This window comes from Lygodium microphyllum, chromosome 29 (genome assembly GCF_053477565.2).
Source record: "Lygodium microphyllum isolate KBCC chromosome 29, Lygodium_microphyllum_v1.1.10, whole genome shotgun sequence".
Lineage (NCBI taxonomy): Eukaryota > Viridiplantae > Streptophyta > Polypodiopsida > Schizaeales > Lygodiaceae > Lygodium > Lygodium microphyllum.
Window position 1 is genome coordinate 112,203,492 of NC_141163.1, and position 27,556 is coordinate 112,231,047.

Consider the following 27,556-nt stretch of genomic DNA (forward strand, 5'->3'; position numbering starts at 1 on the left):
ATGAAGTGCGGATGCATAGGTGGAAGAGGGGCAAGGGCTTACGGGGGTGGTGTGAACGGGGGTGGGGAAAAGACGGTGGTGGAGGAGGATGCGGTAGAAGAAGATGGGGAGGGGAGGGGAGAAGATGAGGAGGGTAGGTTAGGTAGGGCAGTGGGGGTAGGAGGGGTGGGTAGGGTGAAAAGGACTGGTGGGGTTTGGGGAGGGAGGGTAGGGTAGGGTGGGCAGAGGGGCCGCTAGGGCAGGGTAAGGGAGGAAGGACGGTGGGGGTAGGAGCGGGGGGAGAGCAAAGGGGTAGCACAAGGAAGGAGGAGGGGGGAAGAGGAAGCGTAGGGAAGGAGGAGGCGAGGGCAGGGAAGAGGCAGGAGCAGAAAGTGTAGGGAAGGAGGAGTTGTCGGGGAGGAGGAAGAGCAGTGAAGGAGGAAGGTGAAGAATGGGAAGAATAGAGGAGTCATGGAGAGAGAAAGGATGGGAGGAGAGAGAAGAAGAAGAAGAAAGAAAGAAAGAAGAAGAAGAGAGAGAAAGAAGAACATAGTTGGGGGGAGGTGGTTAAGGTTTTTTTGTTGTTAAAGTTTATTATTATTATGTTTTAAAATCATGATTTTGTTTATTAATAAAGAAATGGAAACCCCCTTGTCCCATGCACAAGCACAAGGCGGGGTAAAAAAAATTTATGTCGTCGGGACCAAACAGAAGGGGGAGGAGCGTGGCGGCTCGACTGTGACACATTGGATCAGGGTCGGCATGTGTCTCGAGGCAAAAACTAGACATTCACATAGACATGTAGGGGTGATAAGACCAAAAATTCACAAAAAAGTTAATTCGAAAAGATCCAGACATCACATTGATGTGCGGTAAAAAGGAGAAGTGGGCAGGAGAATGGAGGGAATAGGATGGACAATATAAATGATACATCTGGCATAAAAAGCATGCATTCACATGGAAAATTTGTAAAAAATACACTCGAAAACATGATCAAAAATTAATAATAGAAAATCCATTCACCGAACGAAGTGTAGTAAAAAGAAAAAGTATTTGGTTGGACAAGATGGAAATGGCTATCATATTAAATACAGGTCAATAAGCAACATGGGTGTTAACATGAAAAAATGGTAAAAACACTAATGAAAAATATATAAAAACATGTTTAAAAAAACGACCAATTTGTGTATCGGAATGATAAGTTGTAAAAAGAAAAAATGTCGAAGGGAAGGGAAGGATAAGGATTATAAAGTCAAAGTGTAGCTCCGGTGCAAAAAAGGTACATTCGCATAGAAATATGTTTGATTCGTATAAAATTGGTAAAAATTTAATAACTTATAAGCCAATCCTTCAAGGACTACAACCAGAGGTTTTGAAGTTTGTGGGACTAAGAAGTTCCAAGAATGTGCAAGCTATAGTAGAAGGTACTAAATTGTATCATAAAGTTGAGGTGAGCTTAGCCATGAATCCAGGAAGAGCACTCCTACCTCCCTCAATGCCAAGAGTAGTGTATCAACTTAACCTAGTTCCAAGGATTATGTCCTACCCCTATCGATAGGTGCCTAAAATGTCTGAGTATGGTCATCTAACCCAACAATGGATGTGCAAACAGTGCCTCCAATGATACCTCAATGACAATAGTAGTGGCCTCAAATAGTCCCACAACAACAACAGTGGAATCCTACTAGTTGGAGTTAACAACAGAGCCAATCCAAATAGGAGCTCTAAATCAAAATTAGAATAGATCCCCTTTTACATCAACCTAGCATGTGTATGTGGTGATCATTCAAACATTCCAAAATCCCACTGCAACTTCATTTAAGAGGAGGAAGTTCAAAAGACTACTTGTCAAACTTGGTTACTGATATAAAAAAAGACTCGACAGATGTGATAACTGAATAATTATAGATCCTAAAAGTGAATATTGCTAGTTTTTTGAATGTCACAAACTCACAAGATGTCTTAGGTCCAAACACATGGTGTAGAAAATGCCATCAAGTGCGACACTTAGCTGAATATACCCAAAAACCAACTATTCTAGGAGCCTTCTATTCCTATTGCTTAAGGAGGAACCATACAAAAGATATTTGCTCTCTAAAGGAGATGTGCAATGTAAAAAAGAGAGAAGAAGAAGCAAGGTTTAATTTGTTGGAGTTGAAAATGACGATCCAGGACATTGGGCCAAAGCTTAGAGAGTTTGGGTCCACAACTTTGGCCCTAAAAGCTTCTCATCTCAAAGTTACAGAGAGGGCAATAGGTTGGTGATGGTTTAGAGATATTATTGATGGAGAAAAATATCATATGTTTCCAAATTTTCCTAATTTGAGAAGGTCAATGAGCTATATGCTACTATGTAGTAGGTGCAAAGGAAAGGATCACATTGCAAAAGATTGCATGAGTCAATCCCTAGCAAGTGCAAGCACCTCTAATAGCCAACCAAAGGTAAAAAAATCTACCCCTAGCTTGGTGGAGTTGGAAGTAGTTGTGATTACCATAGCATGGCACAACATAGAACAATATAGTGTAGAGCAATCTAGTGCAACTAGGGACTCTAAATACAATCTAGGAGGTCCAAAGAAGGTAGCAAGCTTGGGAGAGTCAAAATTATAGTCCATTCTTGAGAAGAGAAGGAAGATGAAAATGGATATTACCCCATTCCCAAGTCGTTTGGAAAATTTGATGGAATCCATAAAGGAAGATGACTTGATTAAGGACCTTGACACATTCTAGCTGAACCTAACATTCCATCACTTGTTGATGTCATCTCCTATTTGTCAAAAAAAATTCAAGAGAATTTTGACAAGAAAAGGTGGACTAAAAATTGCCAATTTGGTGATCGTAACTAAATTGAACAAAGATTTAGACCCTATGAAGAAAGTGGATGTGGCCAATATCTTCCTGGATCGTGACACTCTAGAGATTGGCATATGGATCAACAAGGCAAAGCTCTTCTCCATCTTTTTTCTCTATTTCTTCTTCTCCATCTTCTATCATCATTGGTGTGCTTAGTGGTGGATACAAAGGAGCGAAGATATTTGATCGCATTGTTTGGGTCATGGAACTATGTTCAAGCCTTCAAGCTTTTGGACTAGAATGTGGGAAGATATTGGATCGTATTATTTGGGTCATGGAACTATCTTCACACCTTTAAGCTTTTGGACTATAATGTGGGAATGTAAGATGGTTGATTTCACTACACCTCAAAGCTAGTCTTGTATTCTTGCTTTTTTTGGGATAAAGAGGAGGATGTGTAGTTAGTTAGAGTGGAGTGTTGAGAGATAACATGAGAGACTATCACCAGAGTGAGTTGCAACTTTTGAAATAATGGAAATCTTTCCAATATCTTGATAGTTGTGTGTTTAGCTCAGCACATACAATGCCTACACATATACATATATGCATACACACATGTGTATACACATACATATACAATATATATACAAATGGGGTGAAAGAAGCTGAAAGACAAGGGACCTAGAAAAAAAAGGAGACAAGAGAAAAACAATGAGAGGAAGAGAGAGAACACACACTTATGAAACCACAAAAATGGAAAAAAAAAAAACCACACACACACACACACACACACACACACCCACCCACCATTATTGGGGTATATCCAACCACATAAAATATTAAACTCGTATATCTAATATTTCATGCAATATACTCTCCTATATTTCCTTCCCTCCTTTCCTCTCATGGATTTTGTCCATGATTTCAGCCACCACTGCATTCTACTATGCAAATATAAATGGGGATCACTTGGCATAAAGAAATCAAACATTTTTAGCACTCCCTCTTTCTGCTCTGCATACTTGGACTACATGGACAAGCACTTGTGTGGAAGATGGACATGGTTTCATCCTTGACATCACCCCAGGTTCTATAGACATAGATCTTATTGTATTTTCCACTATATTAAAAATCCTAGGTTATTCTTTTTTAATATGCAAGTTGTACTCCACTCTTGAGTAATGTTCAATGTGAATGAGTAATCATGAATCGCTTTCATAGACATATTGTTTTCTTGTGTCTAGATTATATATCATAACTTCTATGCATCTAGAAATTCAAAATTCCCAATCAAAATCATGAATTAGTATGTGAGTTACTGTCATGCATGACATATAGATAAAGTTTGTATGCTAATAATAATTGTATATGTTTCTTCCCTTTAAAAGTCAAAGCATATCAATTTTTAAATCTTGGGTTGTGCTAGTGACAGTTTTCCTTAGCTATGTCATTGGGGTATGTATCACAAAGAATTAGGTAGCTGATCTCACAATAGATTAACAGTTATCTCCTAAGAGTAATAATGATATTTTCCCCTTAACCTACCTATCCCCTATTCACAGTGACAGTAGATGAAAAACCATTCATCCCATTCAACTTATAGAATGTTTGAAGCATACTTAGGCATGGCATATATACTATGATAATGTTTTGCAAAAAACATGATGTAACTGATATGGCCTCTGCTTAGGCATCAAGTATTGTGATGTATTGAAATTCAACAAAGTTATATAAACTATAATAAACTAGTTTTTTCTCATATTTTTCATCTAAGTATTGTAATATGATCATTGAGAGTACATATGACATACATGATTACCTTGCTCTCACGAAAATTCATAAATGTGTAGGAATATACATACAACCCTAGCCTGCTTATTTAACATAAATATGCTCTTGCTAGTTGTCTCTAAATGATTGGCCTATAGACACATGTCAAACATCATGTCTTGATAGTAGATCTTGGGGTATATTGGATTACATACAACCTCTCATAGAAACTATAATTATGAATTTTTTTTCTTCCCGTCGATATCTCCATCTTATATTAATTATTCATGGTACTCATATGCATTATGACTGCAACTAAAATATTTGACCCTAATCAACAATTTGGGCCCTACTTAGGCATGCTATATAAGCTATGATATTTTTTTGCTAATATGGACACTACTGAGGCATCAATTCTTGATGTTAAATGCTACTATTAATAGGAAGCTTACTGTTATTTGTGAGCAGATATGACATACATGATTATGTTGCTCTTTTTTTATAGTACGTAACAATCTAACCTACTTTATCATAAATATATGTTTACTAATTAACTCTACATAGAGAAGTTGTGTGGACTCTAAAGGTTAATATATCACTAGAATAGGTTACCCTTAACCCTTAGAACAACTTGGTGATATAAGTAACTGGTGCCACTTATATCCTTAGAATGGTTGTTGGAATGATAACATGCCCTACAACACTGCATGGTGGTATTTACTCTTGATATATTATTAACTAGAACATTTAGTTTTTGAAGTATTGTTAATATTGATTTATTTTAATGTTTATTGATTTTATTTATTTATTTGAATTACTATTAAGTGAAAAATTTGAATATCATCATTTTCACACACAAAAGAGATAAACTAACTTTTTTAGTTTTTAAAATATATAATTATGAAGTATAGCATGTTATTTTCATGACCAAGTATAGTGTAGTTGAATGATAAAAATGCATTGCTATCATCAGCATCAATGGATGCTATGCAAAAACAAAGTCATAGGGTATCCTTTAGGACTTCTTTAAAAAAAACTATGGCTTGTAGAAAAACATCATTAAAACACTTATGGCTTGTAGAAAAACATAATTAAAACCATTTGCTGCAACTTGGTACGACATAGACAAATTCTTGGGCAACAGAATGTGAAAGCATCATTGGAACACTAACAATGTGTATACCTTGTGGTGTAGTCACAATGCAACATCATGCTATCATCTTGCAAAAGAACGATGCATCTACATAAGAAATATAAGTAATAATAGCTTTATCAAGTACTATTCTTATCCTTGCATGCCAACAACACAAAGTCAACACGATGATAACAAAATGACAACCATGTCTTATGAACAAAGACATAAACAAATACATAGTCTCATTATTACTAGACTACACAAAATGAATTCTGAATACAAAGTCGTTATAGCTTCAATTGTTGAGCATCATTGATATATCCATCTCAATCTCCAAAACAATGACAGTGATTGTGAATAGAACCTTGGACCTCGATCTATTCTCGACAACCCTCTAGTCTCTTGGAATGATAGATTGCTTTCACAGTCATCTACTAGAGTTCACTTGACTACATCTGATATTGCGGATGTGTTCGCTTTCAACATGCTACATAATCCACTGATCTAGAAGTACATGCCTATAGCAAAACATCCATATCCAAGGTTAGTGCCTTGTATCCTCAGCAAACAATCCATCGAAAAGATTCTAGAGCTCCATCGTGAAAGTTCTCCATTCAACCCAATGCTCCAAGCTAAACACGAGAATAAAAGAGGTTAGCTCGAAAATATAGTCAAGCCAAGCTGATGATGAGCATTCCAAAGAGCCGATCAAAATGAGTTTGCATGCATCATATTATGGAACAATAACCATCTTGTAGAAAGAACAACAACGTTTAGGATGAATGGATTGCGTGTAAGAAGCTCGCCTTGCCTAGATATTACCTTGGAAAATGCAGTGTTTCCATTCTTATTCCCCCTTGGTCATGGTGCCTATCATGATATAATGTCTCTTAACTATTGGAAAAACGTAAATAAAAGATGACTCTTTGCCTTCTACTTGTGTAAGCTCAATAGCTCCTAAAAATTTATGTTAAAATGTAAGAAGGTTTATATGGAATCTTTATAATATACATTAAACTAGTTCGTTATGTGTTGTAAACCAAGACGTTTCAGTTGATGTTAATTCTATTGAGTTACAAGAGAAGAAATCCCTTCTCAAACAAATTAAAAAAGAAAAAGAGAAAGAGAAAAAAAACTAGTGGTTTGTCATAACGTAGACAAAATGGAAAACGATGATGGTCGTGATGTCCAAGACCGCGAGGTATATCTTAATCAGCGTGTCCTGTGTCCTTGCTCTCAATGCAAGCTGGCAATTAGACGAAAGTGTCGCTTGTCTATAGAACACATACAATGCTTTGGTGAGTTCCAATCAAAGATAATTGATTAGGTGATCTCAAACTTTGAACAAATGGTAAGAAAAGTGTGTATCAATCATGCCTTACATCCGTAAACTAATTGAATATCATATACAAAAACATTGAACATGGCCATAAAATTTATACAAGGAGCTGGCGTTTATTCCCAAGGAGGAATGCACCTATTGTGACTAGTTAGAAGAGTTCGTGGGAATGCCTGAGCCAATACCATTATATGATGGGTGCCGAGTATCTCACCTAAAGACGTTGCTTGCACTCCTAAGTATGCAAGTAAAATACGGGTGGAGGGATGCGAGTGTGACCGAGTTGTTCAGGTACGTTCTATGTATGCTTCATGGATTTTTTTCGGCATCATTATAAAAAACAATTGTGCTTTTTCAAGGTATTTTATGATTTCTTTTTTGGTTGCTAAAGTATCATATATTACCACTTGGAAATACCATGCCTGAGTCTCGTGATGATGCGCGACATGTTTTACGAAAGCTTGGCATGGAGTACAGCAACATCCATGCATGTGTCAACAATTGTGTGCTATTTCGAGGAGAGTACGGGACTATGGAGACATGTCCAAAGTGTGGTGCTCATAGGTATTGACAGGACTTGCAAGGGAAAACCATCCCTCAGAAAGTTCTTAGACACTTTCCACTTATCCCCTCGTATACGTCACATGTTTCATACGTCAAGCATGGCAACCTTGACAACGTAGCATACATAGAATAGATCCACAGATGGAGTCCAATGAATATCAACAGTTTCACACGTATGGAGCCACATTGACTCTATCTTTCCAAGCTTTTCACGAGAGCCAAGGAATCTTTGGCTCGGTCTTGCTATGGATGGCATGAACCCATTTGGTCTCCGCTCAACTTCATATAGTGTGTGGCCTGTAGTCCTTGTTAACTACAACATCCCACCATGGCTTTCTACGAAAAAAGGACACCCGATCCTTAGCTTGCTCGTTTTTGGCCGCTACAAAGTCAAGAATATGGATGTTTATCTACGTCCATTAGTCGATGAGCTTAAGATTTTGTGGGAGGAGGGGGTCGCCGTCGAAGATATGAGAAAGCGCAATGGTCGATGGTCTACCAATATACAAGCTATTCTCATGTAGACTATGCATGACTTTTCGGGATTCAGGGAGTGCTCAGGTAAGTAGGCTTCCGTTCTCATTGGTAATATCTATCGTAGCTTGTTCAAGTTTGTGCTCACTAAATAGGGGTGTTGGGACAGGTCTAGTTATCTCAAGTTATCATGCATGTTCATTGTGTACTCTCGAAGGTCACGAACCATGAAGAAGATGGTATATCAAGGACACACCGCATTCTTGCCAAAGGGTCATGAACTAAGGGAAGGTTTTCTTAGACGATCTCCAGCACGAATGAACACCCAAAGCTAGTACCAGTTGAAAATGGTCCATAAGGAGTCACATCCAAATGGAATGTGACTGTTCTTGATTTTCTATGAGTTGCCATATTGGACCCACTTGAAAATCAACCACTTGTTGGATCCCAAGCATATTTTCAAGAATGTGGGCAGCTTACTATGGGACTACATCACAGGAAAGAAAGACACTGCAGGGGCACGAATGGATTTGAAGGAGGTAAGCAAGATGGAGGCACTTTAGCCACAGTTGAGTGCTGATGGTTGGTTGCAACTACCTCGCACTCCTTGGGTTTTGTCCACTAAAGAATAGTGCATTGTGAACCAAATTATCAGGTCTATCCGCACTCCGACGGGTATGATGCATTCCCTCAGATCTGCTTTTTCTAAAGACAACCAACTATTAGGGCTAAAATCCCATGATTGGCATAAGATATGTAGATCCCACCAGCTTGGAGACTTGACATGCAAAGAGACACGGTCTCACTACATTGATCGATAGACTGTATGCATGTGGCGGCCCAGTAAGTCACTCATCTTTCTTGTTCATAGTTACTACTTTTATTAAAATGCATTATGTATGGTGGATTGATGTGTAGCTGTTCATTTTGTAGACTTCGTTCGATACTCCTTTGTGTTGGAACGAGCTTTCAGATGGCGAGGATCTATAACTCACGCTTGGATTCGTGGAGTACACATCCTCTTCCTTTTTGGTACTGTGATTTATGCAGGCATCTTCTATGTACTATGTTATTATCATCCTTTGTATCTTGCCATAATTCCATGAGTTTCATCAGTGATCTTGTACTTATTCTATGTATTAGTCTTGTGGGTTCAAATACATTTTGCACTCATCTTGATGACCATTGCATACTTAACATATAATCCGTTTGTAGAATATAAATACACCACATAGTGCTATATGTGACGGTAGGGCTACCACAAATTTTGTTTCTCTATAACCATAACTATTACGTCATAAATTTACTGTACACGTCACTATTGGCATTGCAATATGAGTCGCAAACCGTCGCAATTTACATCGGTATTTGCGTTGCAAAATCGATGCAAATTGCGATGCAAATACCGACACAAATTGTGACGGTTTCATGGAGACGCTAATATCGACGCGTTTAGCGACAATGTGGGCAAATTTTTTGATAAATATTTTCATCGCTTTGAATATCGATATGAGGCCTGTATCTTATAATGATTGAAGAAAGAACATCTTCTTAGAGATCCCAAAGAACCCTCATGGCTTAGTGACTATGCATATGTGTTTCTAGAAGATCTAACCGAATTATCACCTAGTCGTGAAGTAGACCACACAATTAAATTAACTCTAAGAGTTGAACTTGTACCAAAGAGGCCTTACAAAATGTCGATCCTTGAAGTTATTGAATTAAATAAACTATCTAAATAACTCCTAGAACAAGGATTTATTTGACTAAGTAATTTGCCATAGGGTGCTTATGTACTTCTACAAAATAAGAAAGATGTAACATTGATGCTCTATATCAATTATCATGGGCTAAATCAAATAACTCAATCCCAATATGGATTAATGAGTTGCTTGACATGCTGCAAGGTATAAAATTATTCTCTAAAATTGATCCAAGGTCAGGCTATTATCAAATATGGATTAAGAATGAGGATTTTGAATTTACTGTAATGTCCTTTCTGTTGACTAATGCACCAGCTATTTTCAACAGATTGGTCTAAGACATTTTCAAACCTTACCTCAATGAATTCATCCTTCTATTCTTTGATGATATGATAACCTATTCCAAAGAAGAAGAAGATCACCCTACCCATTGTCCTTGATACCTTGAGGGAAAATAAGCTTGTAAAATGGAGTAAGTTCACCTTCTTCAAGAAGGAGATTGAGTATCTTGGATTCATTATTTCAGCTGATTAGATCTCGGTTGACTCTACAAAAGTTAAACATATCCAAGCATGGCCACCTTTCCAAACTATCTGAGAAATCTAAGCATTCCTAGGACTCACACGGTGGTATTGCATTTTCATAAAAGATTATGCCCTTATTGTCGCTCCTTTGACTAAATTCCTTAAAAAGAAGACAAGGATAGTATGGACTTCTATGGAGTAAGAAAACTTAAAATTTCTAAAAAAAATGCCTTACTAGTGTATTAATTCTAGAACTTCCTAACTTCTCTTAGGAATTTGAGGTTTTCAACGATGTTGGCCATCATTGCAATAGGTTGTGTTCTTTCTCAAGAAGACCGACCCATAGCATATTCTACTTGAAAGCCCAAAGCTTATACGAAGAATTATGCTACACATGATTTGGAACTTTTGGCAATCATTCACACCTTGAAACTGTGGCTTCACTATCTACTTGGATAAAGATTCACCCTCATCACTAACAAAAAAACTCTTAAATGGATCTTCAATCAACTCAAACTTAATATGTGGCAAAGAAGATGGATTGAAGCTCCACAAGAATTTGACTTCGACATCTGCTATTGCCCTAGCAAGGAGAATGTACTGGCTAATGCTCTCAGCAAGGCCTTTCAAAACCTCTTGATTATGGAAGACCCTTATAGACAAGGAAATCTTGCAAGCCTCATCTTGATGCCTAGTAAATTTTGGAAGTAGTAGCTACTGAAGGACTTAAAGATCCAAACTTTCTAGAAAGAAAAAAGATTACATGCTTAGAAAGAAAACTCGTAGTAGGGAGAAAGTCAAATTCAAGGATTATGTCCTACAAAATGGACTACTCTATTAGCAACAACAGCTTTATGTGCCAAAAATTTGGGAGCTAAAAAATAAACTTTTGTGGGAAGCCCACGGTAGCTTGTAGTTGGACATTTGAGGTATGCCAAATTCCTAAATGCAGTAAGAAGAAGCCACTACTAGGCTTGAATGAAAGCAAATGTCCTTAGATATGTGACTCAATGTTTAAGGTGCCAAGTCGAGCAGGTAAAACTTCCTTATGAACTACATCCTCTTAATATTTTGCATATGAAATGGAAATACATTAGTATGGATTTTATAGTCGGCTTATCCACTACCCACTATTCAAGGAGGCTATGATTCTATCTTGCTAATAGTAGACATGCTTACCAAAGTAGCTCATGCTATTCTAGTAAAGACAACCCATAAAGCCTTTGATATTGTAAGGATCTTCATGATCTCCCAAAAAGGATTATTAGTGACTGTGACACTCTCTTCACCTCTAAGCTCTGGACTAGTATTTTCCAAGCTATCGAAAACTCCAAAAAAGGATTATTAGCGACCATGACACAAGCAATCGGAACTCAATTTTGCTTTAGCATAGCCTACCACCCACAAATTGATGGGTAAATAGAAAGGGTAAACCAAGTCTTGGAGGATATTCTGAGAGCGTGTTGTAGCAAAGAGCCAAAAAATTGGATCGAGTACTTACCGAATACACCTACAATGCTTCTTTTCAACAAAGCATTAGAATGACTCCCTTCAAGCATTATATGGGCAAGAAGGCTTATCACCTCTTAACTTCTTCGATCCATCCATAAAAGTTGAAGCTTCAAAAATAATATTAGATGACATGCAAGAGAAAGTCAAGGCTATTCAGTAGGACATAAAATATGTACAAGATCAACAAAAGGTCTACACTGATCTAAAAAGGGCTAAACAAACCTTTAAGGAAGGCAATATGGTTTTCCTAAAAGTTTGCCCCAAGAAAAGCTCCCTATTTCTTAGGAAATTCAAAAAGTTAAGTCTAAGATGCTATGGGCCTCATGAGATCATAAAGTGCATGGGAACTCATGTATATATACTAGCTTTACCCCTCTTCTTAAGATTCACAACATATTTCATATTATTTTGATGAAATCTTATGTTTCCAACCTTGAACACATCCTTGATACGAATAAGTTGTAATTTTAACCCAAGGAATCCTAGAAGTCTAGTCTGAGAGGATCCTAGAAATTAGAGAGAAGTCCTTGAGCAATTGTACTCTATGAGAATATTCAATTGAATGGAAGGACTTCCCAAAATAAGATGCAACTTGGATAAAACAATCAATCCTTTTGAAAGAACACCTCGAGTATCTCTCAAGATGAGGACATCTCAATTTCTTTAAGGGAAAGGGAATGTAATATGCCTAATTTTTTTTCAATGAAATATACTTAGCTATCATCCCAAAAATGATTAAAATAACATAATTAGTATTTTCAAGATTAAAATAAATTTTAATAGATTAACTAGGATATTTTTAAAAACTTTATTAACTAAATAAAAATAAATCTAATTTCTAAATATTAATATTTAATATTTTATAATAAAAACCAAATTTCTAAATTCACAATTATATGAAAATTTTAAGCAATTTAAGGGAATTTAATCAAGTATAAACATTTGTCTTTTAATTTTCTTTATACTAAGAAATCTCAAAAAACTTATTCTACTTTTTTGAGACTTTTTAAGAAATTTCAAAATATTTCATGTCACACACACACACACACAAAATAACTACTATTATTAATTAATTAATTATCTATTAATTTATTTTTAATTTAAAAAAGGAAAAAGATTAAGGTTTACTTACCTTAACGGAGTAAGGGAGGGGGGGTAAGAAAAAGGGGAAAATGTGGCATTGTTCGCACTACATGTGTGTGGGATCTCCCCCCTTTTTTTCACTTGTGGTCCTTTTATTGAAATTAAAAAATAAATAAAGAAAAAAAAGCTAGTCTCCCCCCTCTCTTTTTCAAAGTTATATGATAAGTAAAAAATCCGCCTCCCACTTCCCCCTCGCCACCCACCCACAATTTAATAAGGAAAAAACCAATGGACCCTTCCTAATCTAACAAAAGACAAATGGATAAGTTAAAATTTTTGCCATAAGATAATTATTTTTATTTTGATAAAAAACAAAAGGAAATCCTTTGGTAAGGCCCCTCTTCTCATTTTCAACACACAACGATGAATATAAACTCTTGTGACTGAGTGAGGAAACTCCACACAAGGAAGCTAAAGGCAATTCGCACACCGTCTCCTTCTTCAAAAACCCTTCTTCTTCTTATCCATGATCGCTCCTCATCGACGCCATCAATCTAGCAAGACCCTCAAATAGCCATGATACCGAAATACTAGTTGTCAATACGATCGAGGTATAATATTAAATTTATTATCATTATTATATAATTAAAATAATGCATGATTTAAACAAAGAAAATTTAAATAAAAATTAAAAATTTAATCCTTTAATTTTTCGAGATCCTTAATGCATGATTTTTTAAAAAATAAATAGAAATTAAAAGTTTAATACTTTAATTATCAAAGTGATATTTAAATTTCTAAAAAACATTAGAATAAGAATTACAAATATTTTTAAGGTTTTAATTATCTTAATTAGAAGAATTTTCTATATTAACTAATAAAATAATGGTATAATATTTTTATATTCTAAGAATTTAAAAATAGTAATAATAATATAAAAATTTCAAATTTTAGAAAAATAAAAATAAATGAGAAAAAAAAATAAAATTACCTATACACAATAAAAATGTTAATATTATAAAGTTTTGAGTAGAAAAAATTAGTCAAATTACTTGAATTTGCATAAAAATCTTATTAAATCTTAGATTAGGAATAAATATTAAAGATTTTCTTTTGAAATTATGAATTGAGTCTCCCTTGTAAATTAAAAAGTTAAAAGTTAGTTGTTATTTATTTACTTGCATAAATTACTAAAAGAGTGATGTGTTCACATGTACGAGTTAAGTATGTTTTAAAAACATTGTCTACACATCGATAATGATTATATTATTTTCATAATTATTGGAATATTAACTAGAGTGTATCCACATGCATGAGTTGTGAAAGAGATTTTGAATATCTAATTACTTTTTTATGAAAAAAAAAGGGTATGTTCATGCACATGGAAAACTAAGTATGTATGAACGCATGAGAGCTTGTATTGTGAATTTATGAATAAATTTTATTTCTAATCTTGCTTGCAAAGATTGATTGATTGAGAAATTAGCAATTGTTTGTGATTGCTTTTAAATGCAATAAAAATGATACTAATTACGTCCATGGCCTGAGTAGCTAGATAGGAATGAGGTATTTTACCTTGGTTACTCCTCACCTAGAGTTTGCACGTGATCTAATGTGGTTGACCACACCGCTAGGTACATTTTTTTCCTTCGTATAGGAAGGTTTATTCTTATGGTGGGCATGAACTAGTGGGGCTCTGGTATAGGCTATAATGTCTATATCCTAGATAGGGTTGGAAACCTATACGAGCCTAAATTGGTTTAGCATTGAAAGGGCTAGGAAGAATAGGGCAATGGTGAAACCTAACTTATGGATTGATTTGCTCTTGGAGTAATTGTATATATGGATAATAACAAAAATCTATGAGTAGCTACTTTTTCAATGGATTGCTTAGTGTATGTAGACTAAGAACATGATAAGGAACCAAGTGTGAATATTAATTAAGGAAGCTATTTTTATATGTTATAAATAACATGGTAGCATGCTTTATTTAGAACACTAAAATATACTCAGAGGGAAGTGGGTGGATGATTCCTCGAATCACCCTAGACTTGGTGGTGAGACTATGAAGATATTGAAGATGAATACTATGTGATGATTTCCATTCAAAGTGGATAATTCCTTTGCTTTCTCTTTTTTTTAAAATGAAGAATATAAAGAATGTATTGAAGTTTTATTGTGATAAACCTGTGGGAGATTTGTCATATAAAGTTGCGTGAATATTTGAGAAGATTGATGTTGTTTTTCTTGTTGTGGTTGATTAAATATAAACAATATGCTTATTGATGATACAAGATAGATTTTCTTGCAATAGATTTCCCGTTTTCTTGGTGTTTCTCTTGGGGCTTCAATGTGAAACAACAAGATCTCGAAAAAGGCGACCTTATGGTATTGTACTCCATGAAGGGGCACAAATAAAAAATAAAATATGAGATCTAGCTCCATTCTGCATGTATGCCATTAGTAGAACCAACAATGTTGAGCTTGAGATGCTTAATAACAAATACTTAGGATTTTTTAATAGCGGCCAAATTAAAAAAATTATCCCTCAACACACCTCTACACAAAGCCCCAATGGCACTACTACCCATTACTATACGCGTAATTAGGATCACCAAACTGGACCCTAAGGATGAAACCCCCATACATGTAGCTTATTTCAGCATCACCCTAACTATAAGGACATCTTGCTAGGCCAATGCTCTAATCAATGAAGGTGTTGATTGTAATATCCTAATATATGATGATTGCATAGGAATTGGGCAATGGCCACTCACATCTATGATGGAAAAGGTACATCCATATGGGCGACCTCCTAATGCATTAGTAAGGAAATGTTAGATCACCTTAAATGTCAAGATTGAAAGTCTATCCGCCATCTTCTATGTGTTGCCGAACATAAAAGGAGTTGGTAATGAGATATTGTTGGGATGCTCATTTAAACAACTGACCAAGTGTATAGTTAACTGTAAGAGAGGGGAAATAAAATAATGAGGATAAAATACCAGCTACTCTAGCTAGTATAAAAGGTGTAAGGGACTGGATTTTTGACCATCAAATTATAATAATAAGTCTCCTTCATCTTCTCTCCCCCTCTCCAACTTTCATGACTTCCTTCCTTTTCTGTCAATCTCTCTCTTCTTCTAGTCTTTCTCTCTCCTCGTCACTCTCTTTCTCTCTCTTGTGTTTCTCTTCTTCTCTCTCTTCTGTAATATTCTCTCTCCTCTTTCTCTCTCCCCAATCCTCTCCTTGACAATTGGTATCGGAGCCATAGGTTCTTGATCCAATTGGCCAGCATTCCATTCAGTTATCCTTTTTCAGTCTGTCGCACAGATTTAAGAGCCACAGGTACATAGGTACAAACATGACATGGAGCAGCAGTGTAGTTATCAAGGAATTTTGGACCACAACGACTACTAGTTTGGAACATTAATGGAGTCTTGGACCAAGTTTGGAGGCTGGAAGACCAGATTTAGCAACTCATGGGTCATTTTGGGCCAATTTTAAAGGAATTTTCCTAAAAGACAGTGGTAAATGGAGTAGAAGAGGGTAAAGTCCTAGTTACTTTTCAGGAAGAGTCTTCTCTTTCATTCTCAAGCTTCAACCAAGCTTCCATGGAGAAAAACCAGTTCAGATATTTTCCCTCCCATCTCCATTGATCAAAGCCTTCTACCAAAGCTTCTCAGGGATTTTGAGCTTCATTCTAGCAAGTAATGAGAAATTATGTACAAACTTCCTATAGAAACTAGCAAGACCAAGGAATGAGCGTAATTCATGTACATTTTTAGGAACAAGCCAATGCAATATTGCATCAATTTTCTTAGGATCAACTTTTATTCCTTCTTTTGATACAATATGACCTAGATATTCTATTTATGTCTTAAAGAATTCACTCTTTTCAGGATTTGCAAACAATTGATTTTCTTTCAGTAACTGAAAAACTAATGATAAATGCTCATAATGCTCTTTTTCACTTTGACTGAACACTAAAATATCATCAAAGAAAACAATCACACAATACTGATATTTTAGAAAAATACGGTTCATCATTCTACTGAAAGTAGCAGGTGCATTAGTTAATCCGAATGGCATGACTAAGAATTCGTAATGGCCAAACTGTGTCCTGAATGCAGTCTTAAATATGTCGGATCTATCTAGCCTCACCTGATGATATCCAGACTTAAGGTCAATTTTACTAAATATAGAAGATCCTTGCAGTTTGTCCATAAGGTCATCAACTCTAGGTATAGGATACCTATTCTTTACAGTGATCTTGTTTAATGCTCGGTAGTCAATACACATCCGATAAGTATTATTCTTTTTCTTGACTAAGAGCACAGGTGCACCGAATGGAGAATTGCTAGGTCGAATTAAGCCTCTATTTAGTAATTCTTCAACTTGACTCTGGATTTCTTTTTGCTCTATTTGATTGTGCCTATATGGGGCTTTGCAAGGTGGTTGTGTGCCAGGTATTAGGTCAATCTTATGGTCTTCTGGACGTGATGGAGGTAGACCTGGTGGTAGGTCTTCTGCAAAACAGTCCTTAAAATATGCAAGAAATTCCTTATGCCTAGGGTGCATATGATTTTCCTTTGCATGCAATTCATTCACCCAAATGAGATATGATTTAGTATTCTTGCGTAATGCACGTTTTACTTGAGTATGCGAAAGCAGTGGAAAGATATGAGATGCATGCATACCAAATAATGTAATAGATTTTCCTTGAAAATTAATATTCATTGTGTGTGTGGAATAATCTATATTGGGATTATGTTGGTGTCTCCATGGCATTCCTAGAATAATGTCGCTTGACTGTAATGGGACAACTAAGAAATTTCTTCTTTCAATATATGGACCAATTTGAATTTCTAAATCTTGAACTTCTTGTGTGCCATTGTACCTAGTGCCTAAAAATGCAGCTTTTATGCGATAGTGCGTAGGTACAGTATGCAGTTTCAATTCCTTTACCAATTTTGCTGAAATAAAGTCATGGGTACTACTGTCATCATGCAATATAGTTCTTTCTTTTCCATGCACCATACATTTCATAGTCAACAATGAATGTGAAGTAGGCATACCTGGTAAAGTGTTGGAAGTAGTAGTAGGATCATCCTCATCTTCAGTGAAATCTGGCATATCCTCATGCTCTTCTTCGTCCATAGCTCCAAGGTAGTTGATATGTGCTGATGACTTCTTTGAATGACAATTTGCTGCGAGATGCCCTGGCTGGTGACACTTGTAGCATACGATGGGCTTGGCTTTGGTCACATTATTTGCAATGGCTGGGAGTCTGGGTATATTTGGATTTGCTTGTGGAATAGGTTTAGAATTTGGATTGACAGTGGATGGTAATGCAGGTGGTTTAGGCCAATTCTTGCGGAAAGATGGTGATGAGAAACGACCTGGATTAAACCTTCTGAAATTGGAATTGAATTGTTTAGATCCATAATTACCGTTTGCTTGGAATGGCTGTGGTCGTCGATCTCTTCCGCGTAACTTATCTTCAGTGTAGTGGGCTAAGGAGATGGCGTCTTCAAGGGTAGTAGGCTTGAACATATTCACTTCAGCGTAGTAATGTCCAAGAAGTCCAGACATATACTTCCGTTTATGTGTCGTCTCTGGTACGTCTTCAAGCATGCGTAGCTGTAGGAGTGCATTCCAAAAACGCTCTGTATACTGTGGAATAGGCTCACGATCGCGCTGTTGAAGTAAATCCCATTGCTTGATAACCTTCTCATGAAATTGCGGTGGTAGGAAATTTTGCATGAACTTCTTCTTAAAATCTTCCCATGTAGCAGGACATTCTATGCTCTTGCGGAATACAGTCCACCAAAGTGATGCTCTATCTATCAGATGATTAGTAACACACTTGATTTTATCATTTTCGGGATAAGTTTCCTCATGGAAATAGTCATCAAACTGGCTAATGAATGATAAAACAGTCTTTCCTTCTCTTATGCCATTGAAAGTGCGAAACTTGAAACTTCGTTTACTTATCTTGGATTCCTTGCGAATAGTTTGTGCTTCAAGAGTGGCGTCGATAGTACGGCGAATCAAATCTTCAGCTTGAGGTTCTTCTTTATCAGTGGACGCTCCTTGTAGCTTTGTCAATTGCGCTTGCAAGGCTTGCCTAGCTCTTCGCTCTTCTTCCAATTGCAACATGATAAGATCCAGCTTTTGTTCCATGGTAGGCTCGGGTAGGTCGTCTTCAGCCATAGGATCATCCATATGTGGGGTAGTCATCCTGTAAAACTCAACAAACCTTTCTCACTCAAAATCAGTTAGCGGGATGAGCGTAGCTCAAATTTGGGGTTACAAGGCTATGTATTTTTTTTTTGGTATTTTATTCTTCAATTTTCAGAAATTCTGCAATATTTCTGTCTCCGTTTGCTGAAAGTACTTCAACGAACTTGTAGATAGGCAGAACAGCTTGCTGCGAACAACTTTCCAGTTCAGAGTTTTTGCATACGAACAAGTCTTCTATGAGTTTTAAGTACTAGTCAGTTCTGATTTAGTCTGACTTGCAGAGTTGCAGACTTAGCAGACTTGCAGAGTTGTTGACTTGCTGGACTTAGGCCGACTTGCAGAACTTGCAGAACTTGATTACCGTCGACTTACGTAACTTGACTTCAGGAGTGCGAGACCCGGAGTTACTGAACTTGTTTGCCCAGTGTGACTTGCAGAGGATTGTGTGACTTAAAGGAAGCTTAGTGATTTAAGCTTTGACTTAAGGATTAAGAGAGCTTAATGGTGGAAAACAGGCCGCCGTTTTTTTCGTGAAGGGGGGGCGGGGGCCGTTTTTTCTCCACGCGGAAATTTCGGGGGGTCTTCTTGCAAATCGACTTGAAGTTTTGAAGCTTAATAAGCTTCTTAAGCTTTCTCTAAGCTTATTGAAAGAAATTTTGAGAAAAACAATGAAGCTTATCTCTGTAACTCCACGACTTGATGAAGGAGTTGGATGCGTGGTCCTCCGCCTACAGAGCCTGGTCCTTCGCAATCTGACAGTGGAAATAGGGGTTCTTGATCGCCAGAAGTCTGCCTGTATCAACGGTTCGCGACGAGATTGACTGTAGAGGCCGTTTGTTCCTGGAGCTCCGCCTTCGCCCGAGATTGGTAGCGATTGGAAGCTCTTGATCTCTGCTCCGCTCTGATACCACTGGTGCGCAGATCAGTCGCAGATAGCTCACGTGGTGAATCCCGGAAGGTCCCCAAGAACAAAGTACTCTACTTTTTAGCACAAAAACCCATATAAAAGCAAGCACGATAAGAGGCAAGAGACAAATTGGGTTCAATCTCCCCCATGCCTTGTGTGAGCGCTTCACAAAGCATGTATTTAATGTATATTTCCAATCTTCATGCTCAATAATAGCCCAATTACAAAAATATGCCAAGCTTTTAGCTTTTGAGTTTGCTTTCTACAAAAATAGGAAAATAAAGCTAATGGACGGTGCCCATAGAGTCTGGCACGCCCAATCTCAATGTCCAAATAGAAATAATATATCCAGGCGCATAAGCGCATACAAAATAATAATAAATAATCGATGTCTCAATAGACATAACAAAATATAGACGTGGCGCCTATCAAAATCTAGTCCAAGAGTTGAAAACCCGCTAGACTCCAATGCTTTCCTCCGCCACTGCTGCTATCTCTACACATCAACTGAAGCATTCACAATCGTTAGTAAATTAATACAATTAAACCGACAAAACTGAATACCTAGCAGTCTTCAGCTACATAAATAAATCAACTGGTTAGAAATAAATCCTAACCTTAATTTATTACGAGTGCGCACTCTAAACTCATAAACGTTTATTAATTTAATATTCATTTCGCGGAATCACCCGCTATGGAATCACCCATGTACACACTAAATTAATGAAACGCCCGAAAAGGACAGGCGTCCCCATCAACTTCTCGCACAAAGAATCCTCTTTGTGTATGAGCCCCGGTCATCTAAGTTTACGGAATCCACCGTAAAACCTCACGGAATCCACCGTGGAATATGCCTCCTGGCATCACCAATTGTTGGCCTACGTCATTCATTTGGCCATAAGTGTCAATTGGTGACGCTAGAGAAGTGGCATTTAATGGTACCTAATACCAATTTGATGGTCAAAGATGGCGTAGAGACACTCGGGAATGGAAGTTGCCTAGCCAATTTAATTATTGACTAGTCATATTATTTTTCAGGATACTAAAATAATTATTAGATTAATTTTCAGTATTTAAAGATTTAAAATTAATATTTAATTATGGATAATGCTGGAAAAACCATTTGCGAAGGCTGCCACTTGTCAAAATGTGCATGCAAGACTGAAAAACGTCTTTAGAGGCTGAGGAGAGGCATTTTTAGTGTATTCAACCTGCAAGATTGTCATGAAGAGGACAGGAGAGAGGGAGAAGAAGAGGAGAGAGAGTGTGTGCAAAAGAGAGAGAAAGACTGCAGGAAGAGAGAGAAAAAGAGTGATGAGGAGAGATAAATACTAGAAAAGGAGAGAGAAAGACACAAAGAGAGAGGAAGAAGCCATGAAAGCTTGGAGAGAGAGGTGAAGATGAAAGGAGACTTGTATTATAATCTGATGGTGAAAAATCAAGTCCCCAATACCTTATATACCAGCCAGTGTAGCTAGTATTTCCCCATTATTAAATCCTCCTCTCTTACATTCCATCCCCACCCGAAGGTTTTTGCCCTCAAAAACAATTTGGGCACTTATGATAACTGGGCAGAAGCAGATCAAAGTACTACTTTGCTGCATTATTACAGGGGTATACTAATGAATGAAGAGGTATTATTGCGTATGATGGGTCATTGGGGTATGTACGATACATGAGCCTTATTGGGGAATTATAAAAATGAAATTTTGACCCAAATATCTTGAGTAAATGCGAGCTGCAAACAGTGGACAACAAGTTGTTTACTACATGCCCTTGTTGTGGTAAATCTGAGATAACTTTCTGTAGAGAACTCCGATCAAGGCATGCTACACATCAAAATGGAGCTCTTGGTAAGTGCTTTTAGCTCATTTAGGTTTGGTTTGTCTGTTTAGAGTTTAGAGTAAAATCTGGTGTAAAACAATGAGCTGTCTGCAATCTTCCCTGCACTAAAATATGGCTATAGATAACCAATCTTCAGCCAAAAGAGTCTACCTAAAAAGATGGATGCTGGTCTAAATGAGATCCCAAGCAATCCATTAACGTCCTGGATTAAAATGTATTCCGTCATAATGATTGTCCAAGAGAAGATAATGCCCATCAACCACATATGCCAATCCACTCGGATCAAATGGATATAATGAAGTATCCCCATAATCAAGTCCATAATCACATCCATAATCTCCCGGATCATAGGGAAGCACAATGCCATCTTCATATTCATGTAAGCCCAAATCATGTATTATATCATCATTGGACATATGCCAATCATCATAACCATGATCAAGGTACTCATTATCAAATGCATTCAATGGCTGTTGTAAACCTTGATTAAGTGTAAACTGATGCTCAAGAATATCATCATGAGGTTTCTCCAAGAGTCTAAAACCCTCAGCATAACCATCTACATCTGTGAGTGCCTCATGTGATTCATCAGCTAAGATGTCATACGCTTGTACATCTTTCTCTTCACTGTTGCCTTCTTGTACATCTTCTTGGTCTTCTTGCTCATCTTTTTGTTGATCATGTTGCTCATTATCCCAGTCTTGTTGTTTAGCTTGCTCATTGCTCTCTTCTTGATCATCAACACTTTGAAAAGAACTCATCATTACATTTGGGTAATCATGAGGTATGAATTGATGGGGATATAGGATACCATGGTAGTTATGAACTTGCTGCTGATCAAAGCTAGAAGAGTACTAATAAGCATGACCATTATTGTCACGTCCATAAGAATTGGGTTGCTCAATTAAGAAAGGTTCACATGTATAATCATGACTATGTTGCTAAAAAGGTGGATGCTCATAAGCATAAGCATGTTGCCTATAATAGCCATTTTGCTACCAAGGTTCAATAGAGTGATACTCTGCATTATGGCATGGTACATCATATCTATAAGCATTAACATGCTGTCTAGATGTACTTGCATATTGCTCATGTTCGTTTGCATGTTGCTGCTGTCCATATTCATAAGATGTATGCAGGTCATAGTATGTACCATCAACATATACATGTTGGCCATAAGCATAAGCATCATGTGCATAATGCCCATGATAATTTGCATTAACTAATGGGAAGGTGGTTCTTTCGGCATGTACATGTGACTGATCTCCTTGCTCTTTTCCCTTCATTTGGAATTCCATCCAATTAGTGATCTGGGCAGCAAGGGTGTCCATAGTGGTCTTCATTTGACCAATGCCTTCCATCAATTCTCTATGCCTCTCAACATGTCTTGTCTCATGTGAACTGAGGATGTTAGTGAGCGTGCTGAGGCTCCCCATGTCATGAGAGTAATCTTCATCTTCCATTTCAAGGTTGTTCTCAGTCCTTGGTTCTTGTGCATCCTTGATTTGTTGTTGAACATCTTCATTGGCCTTGGTTTTTCCCCTATTCCCTACCATGGTTAGGTGTAGTCCCATTAGACCACTTGTCACTATTTTGCCCGTAACTTGAGCTACAAAGCTCTGATTGACTACTTTTTTATTCAAGTCGGAGCTAAGGATGCCCTCTTCGAATGAGCATAGGCATAAGCATGTGCACCCAGGTTTTATACATAAAATTTTGTAATAGGAAAAGTATTGTTGTACCGTGCAGTCCTGTCTATACCTATAGGAGGCTTGTTTTGACCTATAAGTATCTTGTAGAGTCCAAATAGAGCTCAAAAACTGGTCAAAGCCCTTGGTAGGACATGTGGACACTCTGCAAGACCCGCACTTTAGTTCCTGGGAGTAGGTATACTTCTGTAAAACCAAGCAAATTGCTTACAGCACCCTGTGGGGGTCAAGAAAGGGGTTGCAATGGATCAACTTGTCAATGCATGACTAAAGGGTCATCCCACATGGGATAATACATTGCCCAATCATCCAAATTCACTGTTTGCAAGCTTATTCTAGAATTGAGCATGTCATCAACATCTCTTAGTATGATTTCCCCATGCATAGGCGTCTCCCATACATTCCAAGCAACGTATTCACAGCCATTGACTGCATATGTATCCTCATGTCTACAAATACATCCTCAGTATTATTTTCCATACATTTGTAGCCAATAATGCATCCATTCATCAGCAAATACATCTACATCAATGCCAAGTCAATACCTTGGATCTTCAAGAGGGTACATGCACCTACAAAGCAACTTCGGGCTCCGAATCACCGAAAGGTGGGCAAAGTTCCCCCGGGCTAGGTTGTGCACCCCTTCAGGGTCTTTGATGGCAAGGGGGGGTCACCCCTCTTTTGTCTTGCCACCTTGCTTGGCATTGGGATTTTCCTCACCCGGAATATACATGGCAGACATTTATTAATAAGCAACCAGCATGATGTGCATTTACAAATTGAGGATTGGGCCTTTCGTGATATGCATGATCAATAAGGGAAATGGGATGGGGAAAGGGGTTACCTCTACAAATCAGTGACTCATTGATTGCATCACTTACCCTTTCTTACAATTTTTGGCTTAATGATTAAGAATCAGAACCAAGCACAGTTATGGGTTAGGAGTTAAATTCTCAGCCAACATGAAAGAAATTTGAAGTGTGCTCAATCATGCATGCATTTCAAGAAGTGCATAATGGAAGAAGGCAAGCAATAGGTGATCCATAGCTTCAGCCTAAACAAGAGTTCATGTAATTCTTTAATCTCTCCAAGCAAGAGGTTGGGCTCAACAAGTGGTTGGAGAAGAGAGACCAAGACCCATGAGACATACCTTGCTTAAGCTTGGGGAAGAGGTAGTGGCTGCCCACTCCAACGAATTCATGGTTGTCCTCCTTCTTGCAACCTGTGGCCGAAGATGCCTTTTGACTCTATGCAGGAAGTCCAGTTAGCAAGGGTGTCCTTCAACCTGATATGTGGCAAGTGGTGCCTTCAAATCGATGGGATTGGCCAGCCTTGAGAAAGATGATATCTGATCATGGTGTAAGGAATTCGCTACTAGTCTCACTTATGCCAACAGCCTCAACAAGTCAGATACTTGGCAACAATGAATGTTTTGAAGCATATGCTTCAAATATATACAGCCGAAGAGTGCTCAGTGGTGAGTTTGTTGTTGTGAACAAGCATCTGTTGAACAATTTGACTGACATGGGGCTTTGGAACTTAGAGTTGAAAAAAAAAATTATCCACTATACTGGCTCCATACAAAAAGTTCAACAGATTCCTGATGATTTGAAAGGAGTTTTCAAGACTATTTGGGAGATGAAATAGAGGACTATTGTTGACATGGCTGCAGATCGGGGTTGCTATATAGATCAAATCCAAAGCCTCAACATACACATGGATCAGCCCAATTTTGGAAAACTGACCTCCCTGCACTTTTATACGTGGACCAAGGGGCTGAAAACTGGTTGTATTACTTGAGAACAAGGGCAGCTGTTGTTGCTGATGCCATCAAGTTCACTGTTGACATTGCAACTATCAAGGAGTCTCACAACTCTGAGGTGGAGGATGTGGAGGCCAAAATGGCACAGATGGTATGTTCAATTGAGAGCAGAGAAGAACCTCTTCCCTAGCAGATGGTCTACCAGATTGGAGCCTTTCGAGCATATGCAACAAGCTGGAAACTCCTTGTCTGATAGATGGCCTTCGAGATTGGAGCCTTTTGTTGTTGAGCATGTGCCTCAACGGTTTGCCAAGGAGCATTCACCTAATTTGCAGAGATGAACTTGTGGCGAAGACTTGATGAGCCAACAACAATCAGAAAAGTTCACAATGAACTGCAGCCACAAGATAAAGGGTTCCTCGTGAATAGAAAAGCATTTTCTTTTCAGACAGGGCCACAGACCTTTCCAAGAAAATGTGCCAGAAAGCTGCTCTCACTCCCTTCATCAAGCTCCTCCATTTTCAGAAAGTAGAATTGAGCCAAAATTCTTGCCATTCTCAAGCTCACCTTTAACCCCATGTGACTCATGTGACCCAAACCATTCTGAGCTGCTACAGTTTTCTTACCTGACCCAATGCTTGAAAACTGGGATTTCGATTACACAACTAGCAATAGCTCATCTAGCTATATGCATAAGAATATTTTTGTCATAGGCTTCTTCTTGGCATCTTGGATGAGGTGTTACAGGTTTCTAGTGATGAAACAATTGAAATGGCTAAACAGCTTGCTCTCAAAGAGGGAATATTGTGGGCATTTCATCTGTAGCAGTTGTTGTGGCTGTTGTTTAGGTTGTAAAGAAGCCAGAGAATTATGGGAAATTGATTGTGGCTATTTTTCCCAGTTTTGGTGAGCGGTATTGGTCAGCGATCCTTTTCTAGTCTATACGAGAGGAGGTTGAAAAGATGCCACTTGAACCTTAGCAGGTTTATGATGTCTAGATCGAATACATCAAACATAGTTGAGAGCTAATCAATGGTTGCCTGAGTCGAATCAGAAGCCACGACCAGAGCATAGGAAGAAGGAGCGCACGGGGTCGAGCCAGTACGCCATAGCCAAGTACATTGAGGACAAGTACAAGGGGGCTCTTCCGGCAACTTCAAGAAGATCCTGTTGGTGACTCAAAAACCTAGTGAAGCAAAACAAGCTCCTGAAGGTGCAGGCCTCGTACAAGCTGTCTGAGGAGCTGAAGAAGACGGTGACCAAGCCCCCAAGTATGCCGAAGCCTAAGGCTGCAAAGAAGGCAGCGCCCCAAAAGGTGGAACAAAAAAGAAAAAAAAAAAGGCTATGGATTGCGTATCTTCCCCCTCCCCTTGAACTGCGGGCTTTATCCAATAGCCAGAGATTGAGGACGCTTCATTTCCTCCCCGTAGTATCCAGGCATCATTGACATTTTCTTCATATCAGTTCTGCAGTGAGTGCCTCCAACAAGTAGATCTATGGCCTCTGCGTGTCTTGTTCAACATTCAAAATGAGGCATGGCCGGGGCCATTGAGATCCTGTCAGCCATGGCTTGGTGGTTGGTTCTCACGAATCTTCTGTGAGGATGGAATCTTCCACTGACGAAGAGGAAGAGTTTTTCGAGACCCTGGAAGACATCCAATCGTCTCCATTTGACACTGAGAGTGTGGAGGAGAACAAACAACATTCACAAGGTATGTAAGTGACCATGGGGCGAGTTTCCAATGGTTCCAAGGTTTCCTTCTCTAGGTATGAGGTGTGGACAAGCAACCCAGGAAGTATCTTTGAGGGAAAGCAGCGCCCTAGAAGGCTATTCACCTCTGTTTGCCCTTAGCTCGCAGTGCCCTAGAACGTTGTTCACCTCTGTTTGCCCTTACCTCACAGCAGGATCCGCAAGAGGGTCAGTTTCTCCTCTGAGTTAACTGATGGCTCTTCTTTGAAAACCCCCCCCGCCCCCCGGCTGCTCCTTCACCTTTGTCTCAAGGATCTGAAATCCCCTACTGCTCCTTCACCTTTGTCTCAAGGATCATCTCCTACCTCTCATCACCTAGATAGTTCCTCCCTATCTTTCTCCTCTCACTCAAGAGCAAGGTTGGAAGTGCCCTGAGACATGTCCCCCCTTAACATTATCAAGGAGATGGAGCAAGTTTTCTGCACAGCTTGATGCCAATGGTGATTTGATGCTTCAAAAAC

The 27,556-nt window shown here is 38.1% G+C and overlaps 1 pseudogene; it reads left to right on the forward strand.

Moving 5' to 3' along the window:
- On the forward strand, nucleotides 1-27,285 carry LOC148011033 (ribonucleoside-diphosphate reductase large subunit-like; annotated as a pseudogene).
- Nucleotides 27,286-27,556: the final 271 nt, after the last annotated feature.